Genomic DNA, 22,385 nt, shown 5'->3' with positions numbered 1-22,385 from the left:
TGAGGTTTATATCATATCACAACGGTAAGGAGCCAACACATACATTATTATTATTATTATTATTATTATTATTATTATTATTATTATTATTATTATTATTATTATTATTATTATTATTATTATTATTATTATTATTATTATTATTATTATTATTATTATTATTATTATTATTATTATTGTAAACACATGGCACTACAGCTCTGATGAGCCTTGGCCCAACCAGACCACCGGTTCTCAGCTCGATTATATTTATATTTATTATTACATTTATGTAGTCTATATATATATATTTATTATATTTATTATATTTATTAGGACTTGTATGCCTACATTGAAATGGTTCACATACGCCGTACTAATATACATGAACTTAAATTTTAGTAGGATGCCTGTAAGCTCTGTTTAGGAATCTAACCGGGAGGTAATCGGTTTTTGATGTCTTCTTCTTTTTTCACAGCATGGCGGGGCTGCGAGTGTAAAATGTGTCGCACATGTGTATTTACCTATATCGATGGCTTAGGTTACTTCTAAAACCTCGTATGTCTCAATCCTCTTCCTACCCATTATATTCCTTAAGGCTGTTCGCGCCTCCAGCTACATGTTGATATGCAGTCCATCAGAACAATTTTCGTTGGGTTTAATTTTCCTGTGCAGGTGTGTAAAGAAAAATGGACCTTACCATACCGTATTGTAGGGGTGTTGTTTGCAAGAGGTATTTACGCACTCCTACAGTATAATTATTCTAAGGTTCATTTTCCTTTACACAATAACATAGGAAAATGAACACAACGAAAATTGTTCTGATGGGCTGCATACCTATATGTGGTTGGGAGGCGTGACCAGTTTTAAGGAAAATAATGGATAGGAAGAGCACTGGCAGGTACGAGGTTTTAGAAGTAAGCCGTCGATATTGTACGTTCGGATGTTCTTCCTGACGTAAACTCTACGTGATCGGTCTTTAATATAGAACGTCCAATAAAATGCTACAAACAGAACAGGGTTTAGATTTAATTTCAATTAAGGAAACACGAGGTTTTTATATCACATAGCCCTCAGGCTCCTTGGCTGAATGGTCAGCGCAGTGGCATTCTGTTCAGTGCTCCTCGGGTTCGATTCTCAGCCAGGTAGGGGATTTTAATCTTAAATGGTTAATTCCCTTAGCCCGGGAACCTTTTGTTTGTGCCGTCCCCAACATCACCGCAAATCAGACGCCACATAAAACGCTATCCTCCAACACAATAAAACGCAGTTGATTAGGCTATATACGGCAGATTCCGCCAACCCTCGTCGGAGAGTCTGCCTTTCAAGTGTTGCATCACGGTAGCAATAGCGTACGAAATAAAATTAACTTACGTAACCTGTTTTCCTAGTGATTTTTTCCCATGGATCTGTCCAAAATTGAGAATGTATGTTCCCATTCCGCCTTTTGCTGTCAGGACCTAGTATTTACAGTGCACTATGTCCTCTGGTATAGGCTAAAGCAATTTTGTTACTTTCATAGATCTGTCTCTGTCTTATCCTTGGCTTTGACAATATGAAAGTGACTGAGGTATGAGCGATGCTAGTAATGCCAATCCTTATGCAGCCAGTCCCTGCTTTGAATGGTGTGAAAATGTTGCTCATAGGATCGGTTGGTGTATGCATTCCAGTGGGATTGGCAGACGGATATGTAATAGCAACTCTGGCTCGGTGAGGAAAGCAACGGGAAACTACCTCACTCCTCATTTCCCTAGTACGCCTCTTCAGTGATGCCTAGGCAATCTATGACAGCTGATGGCAGAGCTGTTGAGGATCCCACCAGCGGCATCGCTGACGGACTGAACATACATACATGTTCCCATTGAGGAATGGACACAATGTACTGATAGGTCCTATAGGCTAAACATAATAACACGTCCCATAACTTACACATCGTCGTTGAGCCTGAGAAAACTGCTATAGACCTATGAAATATTTCGGCTTAGAACTTTGGCCGGTAAGGTTCTGACATCTACGGCTCAGTATTGTACGAGTACTTTCAAAGAATTCTCGCTCTTGATAGATAATGTATGTACTGCGGGTCTGCATTCCTCTCACAATATTATCACAAAGCGATTTTCGCAGGAACAACGACGATAATATACTCTAAATCACGGAATAAAACCTACTTTCACTACATTTCTGTTCTATAACTTGCTACCGTAAGTTTTACGTCAACCGACACAGACAGGTCTTATGGCGACGATAGTATGCATTGGAAAGGAAGCGACCGTGGCCTTATTTTACGTAGGCTCTAGCCCCAGCATTTGCTTGGCGTGAAAACGGGAAATCACGGAAATTCATCTTCAAGGGGAACGCGGTTAGAATCCCAGCCAATCAACGTGAGATATGTGAAATGAAAAGTCATGTCCCTGGGGTTCGAATTCTTCGCAAATCTGGACGTCCCGCGGCTGTGATTACGATACGACAGTCATATAAATCTACAAGTTTGCTTCACCTGTTCTGGTTTTACCAATATGATCCATAATTTTCATGTTTTGGTTTATGTTTAATAATATGGAATCTTATCTTAACCAGTAGATAATAATAATAATAATAATAATAATAATAATAATAATAATAATAATAATAATAATAATAATAATAATAATAATAGTCATATATTTCATTTCTTAAAAATTCAGACGTCAAGTGAATTTTCAGATGGAAATTTCACTACGGAATTAACAACGATCTGAACTTCGGTCGTCTGGGAAAAAAGCCAGAATCTAAGGCAGAAGCTAAAATTAACTTATTAGCTGTTATTACTAACACAGATAATAACTTATCCACTTATGTCCTAGTCTCAATTGCTAAAAACTTTAACACCTTGTACGGTAAATTGCATTATTCCCTCTGTAGGCTACTACATTATGGCTTATTGTGGTCTAATGCATACCTGTTTGAGCGCACATACTGCTCAAAGACAGTTATTTCTCGGCGAACTAATCAACTGGCACGTGAAATAATATCCTACATTCAACGGTTGTAAATTAGATGTTAGTTTATTTCCCTTATGCGGTGTAAGAACCTTTGTGCAACTGTGTGTTCGTGTCACGAGGAAATGTATAATTGAACAGTGCAGTTCATGTATCTTACTTGGCTAATTACAGTTGCAGAGATAGCACAAATGACGTGTATTCCGGTAACATGTTTGTACTTTTACAAGGCAATAATTTCACTGTTCTTGTGCATAAGATCATCACTTGAATCTACAAGCTTGTCTTCTTGGTGGTACAAGAAATGTGTAAATGTAATAATAATAATAATAATAATAATAATAATAATAATAATAATAATAATAATAATAATAATAATAATAATAATAAAAATAATAATAATAATAATAATAATAATAATAATAATAATAATAATCGTGTACCTTCCTCCCTAGGCCTACAGTTAATATTAATTAGTGTTACAGTGAGTGACATTTGTCCACATTGAACTAAAGGGCAGATTTATTTGAGATTACTGGATGCTCCTTTCAACATCAATCCAATAATGCTCTTTAGCCAGTCAATTTTTCGCATTCTTCTTCTTCTTCTCCTTCTTCTTGTTTTTATTTTTGTGTATAGACAATGTGTTTGTATGAAGATGATAACGCTGGAAAATATTCATTGATCATACCGAATTAACTCTTAAGTGGCCAACTAAAAAATACTCTCACTTCCTACTCCTGTGAAGAAACTAACTGGCGATGTTGTCCACCACACACTAATTAAAAACGGCTGGTGATATATTTTTTTAACATTTCCTGTATTCTAAATTTTGTTTTCGTTTTCCTGAAAAAATTAAAGTTTTATCATTCTTTCAGAGAAAGGAGAATAGCAAATATCTTGGTATTTCTTTACAACGCCATCGAGTTTCGTTTTTGTAGGCACAGACTTCTTCAAAGTACTCCGTTCTAAAATGGTTTGTGCAGGATCAATGCTTCCTTTTTGATTGCAATGCACAGTGCACTAATAGGCTACTGTTCTATAAAAAAGTATTCAAGATTAGAGTTTTTAGCCTGGAATTAATTTGTTGATGTTTTTTGCAGTCTTCTTCTTTTGTTTTTGTTTTTGTGTATAGACAAGCTGTGTTTGTATGAAGATGATAACGGAGGAAAATGTTCATTGATCATACCGACCTAACTCTTAAGTGGCCAACTAAAAATGACTGTCACTTCCTACTCTTGTGAAGAAACTAACTGGCGATGTTGTCCACCACACACTAACTAAGAAACAGCTGGTGATATATTTCTTTAACATTTCCTTTATTCTAAATGTTGTTTTCGTTTTCCTGAAAAAGTAAAGTTTTCTCATTCTTTCAGAGAAAGGAGAACAGCACATGTCTAAAAGGGTTTGTGCGTGTTAGTTACCATTCTGTTATTTAACTGCAATTGATTTAGGAAACCAACAGAATACTATAGAATTACGGTGAGCGATATTCGAGCCCACATTTATTCTCTTCATAGGGCCGATAACCTTCGATATTAGGCCCCTTAAAACAACAAACATCATCATCATCATTACTCTCTTTAAATTGAGTTAAACCGTTCCAAAACCGGCGCAGAAAGGCTAATATAGGTCTATATAGGCCTGCTAATCTTTACACCATAATTTGACTTTCCTGAACTAAAATAGGCCTACCTATTTGCAGTAGTTAAGCTACAATCTGGCATGGACATTCAAAATTATTTGAAGTACTCTAAATGAAAAACACTTTTAAAAAATGCAAAAGCTAATGTAATACTCCTATTTCACCAGTTACACCGGAAATTCACAGCAAATTCGGTCTCGTCTATTATTCAACAAAGAGCATAGTAACCAGAAATGGAATTGTTGAGTTCATAGCAGAAAATGATTCAGCCAGTTTATTGATTATCGCATGTCATTAAAATTATACTGTAATACTTTTCCACATAATTTGGAAAAGCATCTGTAGCAAATTAGAGAATAGGCCTACATAGTAAACTACATTTTTTTTGCAAATTAATCTTCTGGAAATTAACTTTCAACTTATTTCGAGTAAAATGTGGTAGTGAAAATTATTTATGCGTTAAATTAATTTTGCTGTAGATTTGAAAATAATCGTTGAGAGGAATATAGAAGAATTAACGTACTTGTACACCATAGATTTTGAGAAATTTAATGTTGGTTATGTGATACCCATTAATTCCACATTTACTGGACGGAAGGATCAATTAATAACGGCCTCATCATCTCAGTCTATTATTATTATTTTAAAATATTCTGTAGATTGTCTCAGATATTTTCTGGACCGAATGGGACAGGGGTTCTGTCCAGGGGTTTAAGGTCAGATGCGCAACCAAATGTTACATGATTTTTCAGCTGAAAATTCCAGCTCATGAGTGACCGGGATTCGAACCTCATTCGTTCGGGTTGGAAACTAACAACTAAGCCATTACACTAAACACGCCATTATTATTATTATTATTATTATCATTATACCAAATTCTAAATTGGACCTACATTGTTCACGAGAACATTAACGGTAAGTTGAAACGAAGGTGTTCCGGGACAATACTTCTGTACCAGCTGATCGTACGGTAGTGAAGGTTAATGCCATGCCGAGAGTTGCTCCATTAGAGTTCGCATATGGTAAGGGGTCTTGTTAGACAGTAACCCAATGGGCACCAGAAGAGCAAGCTCTTGTGATGTCTATTGATATGCACGGCAAGAAGTCATAAACTGAAGCCAAGTACTGCTTCACTTTCCAAATAGCCCTGTGGGATGGCCGGTCACTGCACACTGTATGAATGAGGAAGAGACCAGTTTGTGTGGCCTATTCTCTGATCAGCAAAGGCCTTGTTACAACCTACAATCAAGTTATTTTTGGCAATTATTTTCAATAATCTAATTTGCTTTCATTACCCATTACGAATAATAAAAGTATGTGTCGTTTTATGAACAGAATGGCTTATTGCGTAGCTATATGAGCTAGACACTTGACTTTTTTGTTCAGGGGCTACAGGATCGAATCTCGATGTAGGCGGTTGGAATTGTGCCGAAATGCAAGATACATAGGCACATGGATTACAGTGTTGTTATAACGTGCTAAAGGACGCATTTTCAACAAAGTTCCAGGGTTATGAAAACTCTAAAACCCAGTGATAGCCCGAAGAAAATTGAACACCAATATCAGTATTAGCATGTGCTAAATCTATTCTTGGAACAACTCAATTTCTGCTGACTGAGCCCGTCAGAAGTTCATTAATGATATTTTTTGTATAGATTCAGTACAGTCAATCTTGTTCCGTTGTACAAACAAGCCTTACAAACTTTTCCAGATAATTCGAATTCTACACAGTGAGTGCTAGTGTGTTGGTTATTTGGTCACTTATCAAAATGTACAGGATCTGTTGGTTGATGACTTTAACTTGCTCGTTTCTTGGGCATAAAATTGCTACGTTTGAGAAATGTAAACTCCCACTTCAATGAAAAAGAGAACTAAATAAATCTTTTACAATATATCGTCGTTAAGTTGTCATGGGAAAATGACAGTGATAATTCTAAGTTCACGGACCTCTGTGTCTAACATAAGAAGGACGTCAGAAGATGCAGAGGAAATACGACAGTCTAAGTTATTCATATTAAACGAGGCAATCATGGTCACATCTTGCAGCACAGATTAGCTACCAAAATATAATGAACAACAAATCACTCTTCCGTATGAAAGTGATCTTGCTTGGCAGTGACATCCGACAATGCCTGCCAGTAATTCCCCACGGTCACAGTGTAACTGTTGTCCATTTGGGGTTTAAATATTCTAATTAATAGTTTTAAACTAAAAAGTAATATAAGGGCTGCAGATCCTAACTTCAGTGAATGGCTTCTAAAACTCGGCAGATTTAAACAATTTGTCGTCACTACGCCTCGAAATACTGCTATGTGACAATGTTGTCGGATAAATACTGACCGCAGTACATGTATCACTTAGAACGAAAATTCGTTGATAAAGTTCATGTAATACTGAACCTTAGATGACAGAACCTTTCTGGTCAGAGTTCAAAGCTGATATGTACCACATAGTGGTTTTTCTAGGCGCAACGATGTGTCTTTGGCGCTCCTTTATGATGATGAAGGCTGAGCGTTAGAGCCTTCCTGAATGAACCGATAACAGGCATTCGGAATGTTGATCTATCCTAGAATGTTGATCATTATACAGATACTCTGTGATGTCGGGAAAGTATGAGGAATCCTAACCCTCACTGAACACAGGAAAGCTACCTATATTTTTAACATCTTCCGAAGTGGCAAGCACAGCCTGATTGCAAGGTGGAAGGAAAACGTGGACGTAGCCAGGAAAGATTATCCTTAGTTCAGAGCCTCCGGCAATAGTTGCATATCCACGATGCAGTAAATCTGATGTGGGAAAAGCAAAATTAGGTAAACTACCCCACGACGATCGCCAGTCGGCCGCAAGAATCCACCAGGGGTTAAGGCGATTGAGTTATTAGATTCCTACTTGTGTGACGTAGGCCTACAGGTCGTAATTTCGCTTCTGAGGCTTGTGTCCATCGATGCTCATTTCATGTAAAAAAAAAAGTCATAGACAGAAGGGGAATTATTGTGCTATAAGGAACTGTGTTCTTTTAGTTTCACGATAACTCACGCCGATATACAGTATTTTTCACGCCTCCTTTCCTCGCATAAATGTAATGCTCATGATGATCTATTAAGTAATGCATTTTTGTAGAATTTCATATGCGGTGACTGTATTAGATGTAATGTAATTTTTATGTGAGTGGTAGACCAATATCACTCTCTCTAACACAGATACACACGGCCATCTTCAGCTTCTTTCCTCCTGCACATAGGTCAGGAATTTCAGTCAAACAAAGAAACAAACAAACAACAAGGCACGCCATGTGCTTCATTCATTCTACGAATGAAACCTTGGGTGGACAATGCTCTGAAATGCCTAAATATACCACAGCCTGAGAACTGTTACCAGCATAAAGACATTTAATGGAGTCATGAAATTTAAGTGGTATTTTTTTAACGTTTCAATCAAATCTGAGAAAGAAAGAATGAAATAAAGCTTTTCACTCGTATCTGAAATTCAAAAGTGTTTCATGGAGGCATCCGGATCTCGTTTTCACTTCCATGCTTGGTAATGAGTGACACTTGAATTCACTGTGCGCTGCCCAAACAGACATGACGAGTGTCATGTTCCTCGTTAGAGCACGCCTTTGTTGTTCACTGCCGATCTCTGTAATTACCCGAGATGCTTTTTTTTTTCTTCCTTCAGTAGCAGCGAGCTCTCCTTCATTGAAACTTGTGAGCGAGCCTCGAAAAACTCCTCAAACGAACTGTAATTAACGCAGGTGAAGTATTTGTGCACATGTTAATGACCAGCGAGTGTAATTAAGGTTGCAACCTTCCGGCTGTGAGCACTTGTCAGTTACTTTTAACCTCCTCCCTATTTCGCATGTGTTCCATCCACATGACGTTCAGCAATTTATTTGAAACATGTTTTATTTCCTTTCTCGCCTAGTAGGCCTAGTTAACATACATCTTATAGCCAATTAAGCGTTCACATAAACCTAATTTTGTAATTAATTGCCCTTTATTCATGGTCTTTTCACACGTACTCCTGGTCAGCAATACATTTTGTTATGGCCCAGTCTTACGGCTGGATGCCCTTCGTGATGCAGCCCCGCCGGTTAAAGCTTCTATTAGGAAAAATGAGGAATTTAGGTAGATGTACTTCAATGCCGGAGCAAGAATGTTATCATAAAATAAAATCATGTAATGTGGGCAGCAGCAATTTGATTTGAATGCAATAGTGATCTAAGTTCCTTCTTATCTTGAAAAATACACGGAATATGGACCATGCGCCCCTGGTCAGTTCAGGTACGTGCTAGGGAAATCCTGTTCACATTTTTTATAGTTTCTCTGAGGGAGCTGAATACAACGGAAATGAATAAGTGACACTAATCTCGAAACTTAGGCTCTCTATTTAGCGATGATCAATAAACGCCGTAGGTAGTGAACTGCTTTTTACGCTGCAGAAGTAGGAAACAGAATTAAATTAATTAAATAAATAAATAAATAGAGAAGGTGGGGACTGCCTTCTTCCAACGTTCGGGATTCACAATTGTACATTACCTATCAAGGTGTATTTGGGAGAAAATAGTTTGCAGTTCCATCCAATCTCTTTAAGCTCTGCCCATGAACAAACAAAAGTGCTAAATTGTAGGACTGAGAAACCAATGCTGAGTGATTAGATTCTTATCTGTGGCTAAGTAAACTACACAGTTCAAAAAAAAATAGGGGAACATGGTTTTCAACGTATGCCATGCTCCACAAAACAATACCTCACATCCAGGTATATTACCAATTAAACCTTTATCCTTTACCGTTGAAGAACAAAAGAACGTCGATGGATTCGCATTCATTTTTAGAACACAAATGGAAATGTTGAAATAGGGACGAAAACAAAGTGATAACAGTCTTCCAGGGTGGAATTTTATCAGAGTTGAAGAGCTTCAGTATGGTATATGTCCTCCTCGAGCATTTATCACAGCTTGGCAGCTACGTGGCATGCTCCGTATAAGTCGACGGAGGTCACGTTGTGGTATCAGGTCCCATTCTTTAATGAGAACCTCTTCGAGGACTTAGAGAGTCTGTGATGGAACAGGACGCCCATGAGCACTTCCGTCAAGCCTATCCCACACATGCTCGATGGGATTAAGGTCGGGACTCACTGCTGGCCATTCCATCCCTGGTGATGCGCGCTACATGAGCACTGGCATTGTCGTGCGTGAGTACGACTTCAGGGCTAACACCGTATGCAGCAACCAACACATGATGTAGCGGTATCTGCTCGATGTACTCCACAGCGGTAAGATTACCACGGGCGACGACAAGATCCGTACGGCCATCAATACTGATGTCACTCCACACCATCACAGAACCTTGACCGAATCGGTCGCCTTTCTGGACAACATTTGGCATGTACTACTCACCACGGCACGGCGTCCCCATACACGTTGACGTCCATCACGCTGTGTCAGGGGAAATCTGTACTCGTCTGTGAACAACACAGGTCTCCATTGGCGAAGTTGCCAGTTGACGTGGGTACGGGCAAACAGACGGCGAGCTGCGCGATGTTGCTGCGTTAAACGGGGCACTCCAACAGGACGTCTGGGTCGTAAGGACACTTCTCTTAACTGTCCGGTCAGACACCGTAACTCCAGTGACCCTCCTGAGGTCTTGTTGCAGTTCTCTGACAGTTGCTGAACGACACCGCAATGCACAAATGGTCAGATATAGGTCATCCTGTGGACTTGCCATGCGTCCAAGACCTTGTCCAACCCTCCTTGTGAACTGGTCTGTCTCACTGTAGCGATTCCATAAGCTGTGAATAACTGACGGAGAGGCATTGGGATCCACAGCAACACGATGAAAAGTCCATTCTTCCGGGATCAAAGTGACGGCCCTTGCGGCTTGAACCTTGTTAAGATGTCTCATGGGATATGCTGGTTGACGTACAACGAGTTCAAATGACTGCAGTAGTCTGTGTACCTCACAACGACACACGGACGCACCGCTACTCACCTTGCATTGAGGGGTCACTTGACAATTTAATGCATGACTACGCCTGCAGATGGAGTATAACTTCGATTTGACATACCCTGAGTAGCTAAGGTCTCAAAGTATGCTTTACGACCATTGGAACCCCATCTACCACATTAACGTTCACATACCAGACGTTACAAAACATGTTCCTCTAAATTTTGAACTGTGTAGTTATAAAATAATAATGTCCTGTGTTTAAAGTCGGTGCGCCGGTATTAACTTCTGGAAAGAGTTCATTTTTGCCTGTAAATTTACTGATATGGGCTCTGAGCATTTCACCACACTTATACATCAACCGATTGTGTTGGGCTTAGATTCCTCTACATAGAAGGTAGGATGCGTGTGACATTCCTAACTACACTGTGCAATAGCTCTGTACCTAATCCAATTTCCTACACAACACTCCTCAACATTTTGTAATATGATATTCTAAGGCAATCATCCCATCTTAATCTAAAAAATTGTTCCACACACTGTTATAGCCAATAGTTTGATGTGTTAGGTCTACTTCTCTCTGTTGCCTGGATTATTTCGTGATAAGTGTCACTGCAGGAAAAGAAGAGATTTTAAAATCGCTCTACAGAATATAACAGGTGATTAATAGCTGGGAATTTTTTTTTTTTTGCTAGTGGCTTTACGTCGCACCGACACAGACAGGTCTTATGGCGATGATGGGATAGGAAAGGCCTAGGAGTGGGAAGGAAGCGGCCGTGGCCTTAATTAAGGTACAGCCCCAGCATTTGTCTGGTGTGAAAGTGGGAAACCACGGAAAAGCATATTCAGGGCTGCCGACAGTGGGATTCGAACCCACTATCTCCCGGATACAAGCTCAGAGCAGCGGGCCTCTAACCGCACGGCCAACTTGCCCGGTTACCTGAGAAATTAATGTTATATTAAAATATTATTGGAGATGCATGCAAGAGCAAGTCTGCAATATTATAAACACTGGGTGCCATAATGCATCAAAAGTTTGTTGGGGTCTCCAGATCTGTTGATGAAAATGAGTTTAAATATATTCCTACTCTTGCACTGTTGAGAAGCCAATCCTGTACCATCAGATATTTCGATTAAATGAATCGAATGTTTATTAATGACGAAAAACCTACAAATTTGTGTGATTTAGAAATAAATTAGTAACATGCAATTTTGAAGGATTCTACTTGCTATCTTCTTCCTTTCGGCTCTTTTCCGAATTACCTGAGGTCGGAACTTTGTTTGGATTTAACCCAGTTTAACCCAGTTGTTAATTTACACTCAGGCAGACATTTCTTCTGCAGTGCACTAAGATCTATGAAATGGAAAGCAGAATTGTTGGAGCATCCAGTTTATTAATAGGAAGACATATGAATGGCATACTGTAGGGAATATTTTGAACTGAAATGAAATGAAATGTTGTAATGCTTTTATTGCCGGGACATCCCACGAAGGGTTCGGCTCGCCAGATGCAAGTCTTTCTATTTGACCCACGTATGCGACCTGCGCGTCGTGATGAGGATGGAATGATGATGAAGACAACACATACACCCAACCCCCGTGCCATTGGAATTAACCAATTAAGGTTAAAATCCCCGACTCAGCGGGGAATCGAACCCGGGACCCTGTGAACTGAAGGCCAGTATGCTGACCGTTCAGCCAACGAGATTTTGAACTGACGCAGTGCTAACAAACGAATGAATAATACATTCACTTGATGCTGTGACCTGTGAGCTGCGTCTGTTGCCGTTTTGAGTCCAGACACTACCATATAAGTTTGTGATGTTATGATTAATAAGATTTCATCATATAGCCTTCTTTATCAACAATGCAACATTGTACTTAGCAATATTATAAAAAAAAGTTCCACACCATCATTGGAAATTAATACAGACTGGGACTGGATATGTGGTCGATCGAGACTTGAGACATTTTTTTAAGAAAATAATTAATTGTAGGCTACCTTGACATTTGTATCTTTTGATTACAACAGACCTCTTATTGCTCAGTGTTGCCAGCAGAGGTAGAATTCGTCAAAATGTGTAGCCTTACTTGGGATAATGTGGATTGTATTAGACTATAGTCTATGTAACCGAATTTCAATTTCAAAAATCTCTTAACATCCTACATGTTTATCCTTCGCACATATGAAACATACAGGTCCTTGGAATGGCATAATAATACTATCCATCCAGATGGCCTGCAAATACTATAGTGTCACATGGTCAGCGTAACGACATCCACAGTCGTATTGTTTGGTTTCCGCAACCGGGTATGCTGCGACTCTTGTAAGGGACAGCTCCTCAGTAGAACTCTGAGTGGGCCGCGTTCCATCTCTCAATTCAGAATTAAAATCCTTTTACTATGGGGAACCGAACCTGGGGCCTCAAAGCCTGGTGTAAACATCCTACGAAGATTTCTCAAATACTCGTGCATGTTAAAATCTAAAATAAGTAGGCCTACCTCAATTACTTACCAGACATCGTAGAAACACTTTTCAAACATTGTTTGAAACAATGATCGACGCCGAAGAAACTACTGCTATTTTCTGTTGTCATTTTCCGCTATGTGAATAACATCTGAGCAAACTCAACAGCAATTGTTATGTGCATAGATTCTTTGATAAAAGCTTCATTACGTGTCATATTCTTATGATTAAGCAAAAGACATGCATTGTCCTTAAAACCACATCAATCTTTAAACTTTGAGATTTACAACCCATGTTGTTTACACTTCACGAACAAGCGCGCGGAACTCAAAGACGCAAGTTAATGAAACGACCATCCAGTTCACGATGATATACAGTATCCTTGAGCTTGAGACAAGAGTCAATTTAGAAAAAAATAGATTTGATTAATGTTTCGTAACTCTCATGCTGTTATGGTTTATTTTCTTCCCAATAGTTCGGATTTAATAATAATAATAATAATAATAATAATAATAATAATAATAATAATAATAATAATAATAATAATAATAATAATAATAATTCTATGACTGAGCGATTCTTCTCACGTCAGTTGCACGGCAGAGACGGATGAAATTTCACGGACACACAGCACGAATGGACGACTCTCGACTGACCAAACAACGCTTTTTCATCATTAACGGAAGCCGACAAACCAAATTACTCTGGTTGGTAGACACTCAAAGAGACCTTGCAGAAATTAATATTAACCCACTGCCAACTACACGGACCACATTCAGACAAAAAATCAATTCACGTAAGTTCACATCCAAGAATCCAACAGCCAGGAACTTGAAACTCAAAAATCCTCGGACAAGAGAGAGAAGACAAGCCCATAGTGAAACGATGAGCAAGTTTTGGGAAGATAAGAAGAACAAGAAGTGCAGTGATAAATAATGGTTCTAATAATAATAATATGTTTTTGCTATTGGTTGTAGCCTACGTCGCACCGACACAGGTAGGTTTTATGGCGACGATGGGATAGGAAAGGGCTAGGAGTGGGAAGGAAGCGGCCCTGGCCTTAATTAAGGTACAGCCCAACATTTGCCTGGTGTGATCATGGGAAACCACGGAAAACCATCTTCAGGGCTGCCGACATTGGGGCTCGAACTCACTATCTCCCGGATGCAAGCTCACAGCTGCGCGCCTCTAACCGCACGGCCAACTCGCCCGATAATAATAATAATAATAATAATAATAATAATAATAATAATAATAATAATAATAATAATAATAATAATAATGCTATAGGTTGTTTTAGCAGTCAATAGAAACATATTTCTTTTCAGGGCAATGAAGGCTCCCAGGGCCGCAAATCATTATTCTGTACTAATGCTATTAATCGTATGGCCCATTAACTGGTCTTACGATATTCAGAGACGCCGATATGCCAGAATTTTCTCTCCCAGGAGTATTTTTATGTGCGAGTAAATCCGTGGACACAATGCTGACGTAGACCATTTGAGTAGGCCTACTTTCATCTACCACCGCAATGAGCCGGGATTAAACGGGCCAACTTGGGCTTAGAATGCTAGCCCTCTCCACTCTGAACCACTCAGCGCAGCAATAGATTCAATAATAATAATAATAATAATAATAATAATAATAATAATAATAATTATTATTATTATTATTATTATTATTATTATTATTATTATTATGGGCATCTCCATGGTTCACAGGGTTAGACGTCAGTTTTTCTCTGTTGCGTTCCAGGTTCAAATATAGGTAAATACATGTAAAATTTGACAGGACTAAACGGAGGCGTTACTGTTCCCCGGTATCTCCAGTTTCCACTAATTTTTCATCGTTCTAGGGTTGTGTGACGGGCCTTACCCTGCCCTACTTAATGCTTGATCATTTGAAAAGGCAGCTGGCTGAAGAATGTACAGTAAAGGATGATGATGATGATGATAATCATAATTAATATTATAATAATATAGTCTAAATATTATTATTATTATTATTATTATTATTATTATTATTATTATTATTATTATTATTATTATTATTATTATTATTATTATTATTAAGGAATCATCTACCGGACTAGTAATTCGTGCGGTGTATATGGGGGCCTAACCAAAATAGAATGGAGGTGTTGAACATAACAGGTGATCCATTAAAGTGACCCTGATCTAACAAACGAAGTAAACGCAAGAACGCAAAACAAAGTCATCTCCTTACAGGCCTTGAAGTCCCTTCGAGCGATGGAAGGTAAAGGCTTCCACTATCCGTAACCTCGGCACCTACTGGGTTAGAGTGGTTAGTTCTGCACCCAGCCGCTTTTGCCCCTCCCCCCCTCCCCAAATTAACCTGGTAATCATTTTTGTTTGGGTTTAGTGAACCTCAGTCATGTGCACCTCTCCGGAAGTAGAAATTTCGTCTCTTAAATGTTTCAACTTCCTGACGGGAAGTCGAACCCATGTCCTTCCGGGTGAACCGAGTACGACTGTACCACTTAGGCCAGACAGACTCTTAACAAAAGAAGTAGGCCTGTTTAATTAATTTAGATATTTATTGCTCAATAATATTTTCACCGGTTCTTCATGCAATCATCAAACCATCATATTAATAATAGGGATGACTAAGATTGCTTACGAGATTAAATTTACTAGAAATCTCTGGAGTAATGTTGAGAGGTGAAGTGGTAGTACACAACCTGGTTAATTAATAATTCACAGGCTTCATTATATAAAAAGAGGCAAAATTAACTTTGAAGCGGGCTCATGTCTTATGCGCCCACAGGCCCACACAGTGTAAACAAAAGATTTTTAAGCAGCTTGCATTCTCCTCTCCCATCTCCTGCCAGTATGAATTCCCAGTGGGCGTCAGTTAATCACGGTTATTAACCTACAACCCTCATTGTTGCAATCACAGTTCAATAACCACATTATATGAGTCCCATGTAAATTTAAGAAGAGGTAGAGAGGGACTTAATTTTATTCGTAGCGTCTTATTTTAACCTCTCGACTCCGTTGAAACATATCAGAGCTGTATAGTTTCAACAGACTGTACGGCTTTTGAGAGCTGTCGTCAGGAATCTTCACATTCTTGGCTGTTTATTCAGTCGCAAAGGTTCCTTCCAAGAGTTAAAGCAGGGACAAAGAAATAATGAGTCCCTGTATACCGTACGTTTCTGTCACCAAGAGCCATCTTAAAACGGGAAAAGTAAGTGCACACACAGATGTCATTACATAAGACATTTCATCCACAGAATGCATAGCTAAGTGTGAATGAAGAAATTAGTGGTTAGTTAATTATACAAAACTCTTGACATTATAAAGCTCACAGGTTTCTTCATAGATATTTAGGAGAAGAGACCATGATTGACGTAAGTCAGCAAAAGTCTGTAGCCTACTTAGTTCTTTTTTTTTTTTTTGCTAGGGGCTTTACGTCGCACCGACACAGATAGGTCTTATGGAGACGATGGGATGGGAAAGGCCTAGGAGTTGGAAGGAAGCGGCCGTGGCCTTAATTAAGGTACAGCCCCAGCATTTGCCTGGTGTGAAAATGGGAAAACACGGGAAACCATCTTCAGGGCTGCCGATAGTGGGATTCGAACCTACTATCTCCCGGATGCAAGTACTTAGTTCTTACTTGTAAGGTTTCATCTTTTCAACAGATCATATTAATTATGTTTTATCATTGCGTACTTTGAATATCTATCTATCTATCTATCTATCTATCTATCTATCTATCTATCTATCTGGGCATTTCCCTCGCCCTCCCCCTCCCCAGTCCTTAATTTCGTCTGATAATTAATCACTATGCAAGAAAATGCTGTTTTACATGTTCGAATGTGAAACTTCTTCTAGTATTATCCCGGAAAAGTTGTTCATTGTCTATCTGGCTACTTGTAGAATATATTGTATTGAAATATTTCATCTGCATGTTCATTAGGATGATCTCCTGCGTACTCTTAAAAGTTCAACGCTTCGATTTTAATGTTTCATCCTTGTATGAATGCTATCTTCACTTAAAAAATTTGGCACTCTTGAAGATTGATATTGCACCCATAAGCCGCTCGTCGCTGTTCGGGAAAAAGGTCATATCTCAAAATATTCTTCCTAGCCATTATTTTCCTTCAGACTGGTCGCGCCTTCCAGCCATATAACTTATGGATATTTAGGCCATCAGAACAACATTCGTTGTGTTCATTTTCCTATGCTTACGTGTAAAGGAAAAGGAAAATGAACGTTACCGTACCGCATATTTTCATGACTTATTTACGCAATCCTACAGTATAATGCACTTAAGATTAATTTTCCTTTACACGTTATCATACGATCAGACTGCAATCATTATTACTGTAATATTATCGACTCAGCTTATTTCTGACTTACACATCCAAGAATTATGCGAATTACCGGTGTATGAAGAGTTAGAAAGAAAAAGCGAGAATTTCAATTGAGATCAATATATCATCAGTTTGCCTATCCTCACTCTCACATTATGCAAATTCTAGTTTAATTTGAATGGCCCATAACTACTTTCCAATGATATTCCCAGTCTCGTGAAACAATCCTGTATAGGCCTACCAGTAGTCAGGATATTTATTATGTCGTCTGGCATCAGCGTCTTCATAATGATACACTCTAATTCTTTATTGGATGTTAGGACATTTTTAACTTTTCGTCGAATCGACATAGATAGGTCTTACGATGACGATGCAATAGGGCTAAGAGTGGGAAGGAAGTGGCCGTGGCCTTAATTAAAATACAACCCCAGCATTTGTCTGGTGTGAAAATGTGAAACCACGGAAAACCGAATGCAACTTCACACAGCTGCGCGATGCTAAACGCACAGCCAACTCGCTTGGTGATGTTAGGAATAGATTGTGGACTAGTATGAATGAAGTAGTTAGTGAATAATGCGCGAAATGAATCGGCTTAGATGATGAAAGTAGCCTATGTGGTGCGAATGAAGGAGATTACTGTATATAACCATCAAATTTAAAGAAACCAGTCGCGAGTATGAAATCACGCTTAACTGGTTGTAATATGCAATAGCCCTACATTGTGTAATATGGTCAGGGAAGTCTCGGGCGTAAATTTTAATTCCCTCCTAAATTTCTATCCCTGATAAGAATATTTAGTATCTCGAATTAGTGTTCTTTTCATCAACAGTAACGGCACACTCCTCTTACGTATCGATGCAGGTTATTTAGCGCGTCAAATGCGGTAGAGATTGGTTTCGTGGATCTTTTTTATTGTATCTGTTAAATTTGTTTCAACTTTTGATTTGGTTTCAAAATTTATGGACATTTTGAATACATCTACTCAAGAAATTCATGTGAACATTACTGTCAATACATCAAGAAACTAAGGCTCATACTAAGGCCCATGCTCTAAATTTGGGGAAGGACAAAATATTTAGTCTAATTAATGTTATTGATTTGACATCCCACTAATTGCTTTTACGGTTTTCAGGGATGCAGATGTGCCAAAATTTTGTCCCACAAGGGTCCTTTTATGTAAACGTACTGAAATTTTTTTTTTTTTTTTTTTTACAATTTGCTTAACGTCGCACCGACACAGATAGGTCTTATGGGATAGGAAAGGCCTAGGAGTGAGAAGGAAGCGGCCGTGGCTTGTGACCTTAATTAAGGTAAGTTTACTGCCCCAGAATTTGCCTGGTGTGAAAATGGGAAACCACGGAAAACCCTCTTCAGGGCTGCCGACAGTGGGGCTCGAACCCGCTATCTTCCGGGTGCATGCTCACGGCTGCGCGCCCCTAACCACACGGCCAACTCACCCGGTCATAGCCTTTCGGAGACTCTTCTAAAGTACTTTTTCCTCCTACTCCAGTCACAATTCAAAAACGCTTGAACAACCAGACTGAACCTATATTCCTTTGTTTACGTGACAACATTAATACTGAATTTGCATGTTAACATTATTTATTTTAGGTTTAATGAATTCTGTACAGGGGACGGCGATTATAAAATTACTCACCTATCGATTTGTAATACCTTAAGAATCCCAGAAGTAGTTAGTGAAGAATGCGTGAAATGAATCTTTATGAATCGGCTTAGATGATGAAAATGCTTATGTGGTGCGATCCAATCGAACAAAATATGTAGCTAATGCCTTACTCAGAGTAGCACTGAACAATGAGGCAAACTCTGGCCATGGTACTATGTAAGGGCAAACAAATATAAAGAACATAAGTTTAAGATAAGTTCCCACAACCTAAAACAAGAAGAAACCGTTATCTACAGTGCAATTCTGTTTGGGAGTGAAGTCCGAAGTTAACAAAAGATGAGAAGAAAGAAGCTAAATTCAGTTTTTATATGAAAAGCGTGAGTAGAACACATTGGACAAACAATAAGAGGAATATCGAAGATGGGGCCAAAAGCGAAAGAAAGGCTAAACACCAACAAAAAATAGAAAGATATTCTTATTGCTCCTAGTCACATTTTTATTGTTTTCAATACGTAGGCTATGTTGCATTCGGCCTACCTGAGACATATGTGGCTGTATTTCGAAACGGATATATTTCAAATTAAACTACTTGTGTGCATGGGCGCACGCAGGATCTTTTCCAAGGGCGGGGGGGGGGTGCATATTAACAATTTTCTTTAATATATAAACCAATATAACGTCAGAAACATTAAATTGTTTACAGAAATTTCCGGTTATAACAGATGCTAGATGACTGTCAGTAAGTTCAGTATATGAAATAATCTTCTATGATATTAAACCAATTGAACATCAACCTTTTTAGAATTCCAGGAGGGGGCAAGCGCCCCCCTTGCTCCCCCCCCCCCCGCCTTGCGGGCGCCTTTTTCGTCTACGAATTCCAGTGTTGTTCAGTTGACCATTTTTGTTCCGAGCTTAACATCTCATCTGTATGACATACATTTTGAAAGTCTATTTTGAGATGCTTTTCTTCATCGACTTGCTCTACTAGTTATTCATCTCCGTAGCGTAGCGGTTAGAGCTATTAGCTGTCGTGCTCTTAGCCCTGAGTTCGATATTCCCGGCACTGCCAGACATTTAAGAAGAGCAGGAGGGTTAAAATGGAACACACAACGCATCTCCATTCGGGGTGCACCTAGGGACACGTGTTTACTTCCTGAACTAGTTGAACGTCAGATCATTTACTCATCCGAAGATTGTTGTTCAGGACAGAAAACTTGTAGGTTATAATGACGCAGCCAGGAATTACTTCAATGAAAATGTCTCAAACTAAACTACTTGAGCACTCGATGGCATTATTATTATTATTATTATTATTATTATTATTATTATTATTATTATTATTATTATTATTATTATTTAATTATTATTATTATTGTACTGAGCTTAGATAAACATAGGCCTACATTTTATATTTGTGTGTTTTAGTCTTTTGATTCACTGAATGAACTTGACTCGTATAAATTAATGCATGTGCAAGTTCATTTTTAAAGTTTGTTAGGGCTTGTATCTCAATGGGAGATTAGTCTCCTAATGATCAAATTAAGAAATTAAGAATACATAATTCTGTAAGGGAGACTCATCAATGCACGCGGTAATACGTAATTCATTTTCTTGGAAGCACTGGCTCAATTATTACACCATCAAATGAGTTCATTATTTTGAAATTACGTCAAGAATGCCCCAAGATATGATGCTTTCATCACGAGGTTGAATGTATGAACAAGAAAATCAATGATTTTCACTGTAAGTTATTAGAGTGTTAACGTGCTGTAGCGTACGGTGCTAATGTCTTCATATCTCGCCTCACATGGCCGCTGTAATGGGCAAGCAAAGGCTCATAACACCTCATACACGGCCTGCAAAAGTGAGCGTTTTCCTTTTTAAAGTGATATTTATGTGTGACCTCCGCTGGTTTCGTTTATGGATCCACTTTTTGTAATCAGTGGCGAGATTTCTTAGCTTAAACATCGCTACATTAATTTATGAACAGATGACCTTGATTTCATGAAAAACGCCTCCCTCCTCACTTCGTTGACTCAAGAACCTTATCAAAATTCATTGTCATGAGTGTTTTAAAAGATAATAAACTATATTTGGTCGCGCAACGAATCGGTTATCAAACGTAGGGCCTCGGCGATTTATGTGGCCTGTTATTGCATCGTCCATGATTGGAATATTGTAAAATAAATAATTTTATCCAATTAAAGTTAATAACAGGTTCGCTCTTTTAATTACAATGAATCTATAATGGCCTAATTATCACACTATTCAAATAAATATTCTGTTCAAATAAATATTTTTTTCATATTGAACAAAGAGCTACTCAAAAGTATTATTTCGAATTATATTATAACAAGATATTGTTAATGGATCCACATTTTTCACACCTTCCAAAGTTAATTAGTTAACCGGCAGGTAACGACCAGTGATCAAAGCGATAGTAAGTAACGAAATTCATTCATAATAAATAATTGAAATAAAACTTATTAGGAATGATCGAGTATTCTCAACAAATAAAACCTACACTTAAGTTTTCACGCGCTGGTGTTCAAAATAAAATTTACCCTCAAAAATCATTTTCTTTCATTATCATAAAGCAAATTTTCTTAAATAACCAATTCCTTCGGTTTTCACTTGCTAACAATCCATTAATTCGGAAACAACAATTGCTTTGAAAGGAAATTTAATCTGATTGCGCTTCTAAACGAGGCACCGTAGACCATTTCAAGGTTACGTGTGCTTTTTTTTTTTTTTTTTTTTTTTTTTTTTTGTAGCGGTAGGTTAGGTGTTAGGGATGTATTTGGGCCATAAGACAAGTTGAACTACAGCTGATAAAATACTTGTAAATGAAGAGGTTCACTTTCTCACTGGGGATACTTCCGTGTTTTCTTGGGGAAGGAAGCATTCATGATTTCACCCGCCGTTTCATCGCTGTAAACTTCCATGATGGCGGGAAGAGAGAGAGAGAGAGAAAAACTACTTTCTTCTGTTTCACCAACCATGCAGCCACAAGGTTTTTATCAAGCACAAAACTACTGAGTTCATAGACAGCAACAATAGCAGGTTTATTAAAAATCACTTACCGAAGAACTTTTCAGCAATTGTATTAATTTCCTAAATGATAAAACTCTTTTATCAAAAAAGGAAGTAAACATAACCAAAAGATGCTGGCTGCTGGCTGGAGCGCGTCACTAGGTGCAGGCGGGTAAGCGTGGAGGGGAGGAGGCCAATATGGCGGCAGGAACTTTACCCCCACTCCTCTCACAGCATCTGGCAGCATGTTTCCACCTCTACTTCAATGAAAATTCGTACGATAAATAGGTATTTTTGTGCTTTGAAAACGCTATCAGCAATCGTTATAGTTTTGGACGTTATTGGTATCTTACGTATTACGCTTAATATGCATTG

General features: G+C 38.4%; 1 long non-coding RNA gene across 1 annotated transcript in view; it reads right to left on the bottom strand.

Annotated features, from left to right (window-relative positions):
- Positions 1 to 22,179, bottom strand: part of LOC137498364 (uncharacterized) — a 911,326-nt gene extending 889,147 nt beyond the window's left edge. Inside the window, exon 1 of the long non-coding RNA XR_011017760.1 lies at positions 22,061 to 22,179. This is a non-coding gene — a long non-coding RNA (uncharacterized lncRNA). The remainder of the gene's footprint in view (positions 1 to 22,060) is intronic.
- Between the last annotated feature and the right edge of the window lie 206 nt (positions 22,180 to 22,385).

The sequence above is a fragment of the Anabrus simplex genome, chromosome 1 (assembly GCF_040414725.1).
Source record: "Anabrus simplex isolate iqAnaSimp1 chromosome 1, ASM4041472v1, whole genome shotgun sequence".
Classification (NCBI taxonomy): Eukaryota; Metazoa; Arthropoda; class Insecta; order Orthoptera; family Tettigoniidae; genus Anabrus; species Anabrus simplex.
The sequence above is the reverse complement of the archived record's forward strand: the minus strand, read 5'-3'. Positions and strand labels throughout refer to the sequence as shown.